Genomic DNA, 1,102 nt, shown 5'->3' with positions numbered 1-1,102 from the left:
AGGCAGAACGTGCTCAGCACTCAGACAGATGCCATGAGTAGAAAGTTCTCTCAGTTCCCCTTCCAGGTTCTGCTCATGATGGCATCAGACTCCACTAACCAATAGGAAAAGGTTTTTCTTACTACCACTGTGTCCTGCACTCAGTGCTCCCACCAGGAATTCTTCCCGTCTTGTTCACACCTGGATTTCTACCCATTAATCCATTCCTTTTTTTGTTGTTCAATTAACCCTTGAGATTTTTCTTGCTTGTTGCTGACACACCGCCCATGAGCAGCAAAGCTCTGGTGCACAAAGGAAATGACAGCCACAGCTCTGCTGCAGCACCTCCTGACACAGCCCAAGCCCTCCCCAATGTGTGGCTGCTCAGGGGTGAGTTCTGGGCCCTCACTGTTATTAAACTCTACTACTCTTCTCTTGTGAGACCCACCTGGAGTGCTGCACACAGTTCTGGTGTCCCCAACATGAGAAGGACATGGAACTGTTGGAGGAAGTCCAAAGGAGGTCACTAAGCTGGAAAAAGAACTCTAGCACCTTCCCTACTCCAGGCTGAGGAAGTTGGGCCTGTTCAGCCTGGAGAAGGTTGTATGGGAAACTCAGAGCAACCTGCCAGGATCTGAAGGGGCTCCAGGGAAGCTGGAGATGGAACCTTTGTCAGGAATTGGAATGGTAAGACAAGGAGTAATGGAGAGAAATTGAAAGAAGGAAATTTAGATGAGATATTAAGAAGTTTTTTCCTGTGAGGGTGGTGAGACACTGGCACAGGTTGCCCAGGGAGGCTGTGCATGCCCCAACCCTGGCAGTGTTCAAAAACAGGTTGGATAAAGCCTTGATCAACCCTGTCTGGTGGGAGGTGTCCCTGCCCAGGGCAGGGAATTGGGACTAGATGATCTCTAAGGACCATTCCAGCCCCCTAACATACTATGAAACTGCCGTAAAAACACTGCAATGTGCTCAGAGTCACATCATAACATCCTCTGTAATGGCCCAGAGACTCACCACCTGGGTGTTATCTCAAGATCTCTGCAACAGCACATGCTCTGCGCTTCTCCAAGCAGGCACAACATTTGCAAACTGATTATTTAGCCTCAGCAACACACAATTT

This window comes from Acanthisitta chloris, unplaced genomic scaffold, assembly GCF_000695815.1.
Source record: "Acanthisitta chloris isolate BGI_N310 unplaced genomic scaffold, ASM69581v1 scaffold12363, whole genome shotgun sequence".
NCBI classification, from domain to species: domain Eukaryota; kingdom Metazoa; phylum Chordata; class Aves; order Passeriformes; family Acanthisittidae; genus Acanthisitta; species Acanthisitta chloris.
Note: the sequence above shows the minus strand (reverse complement) of the source record.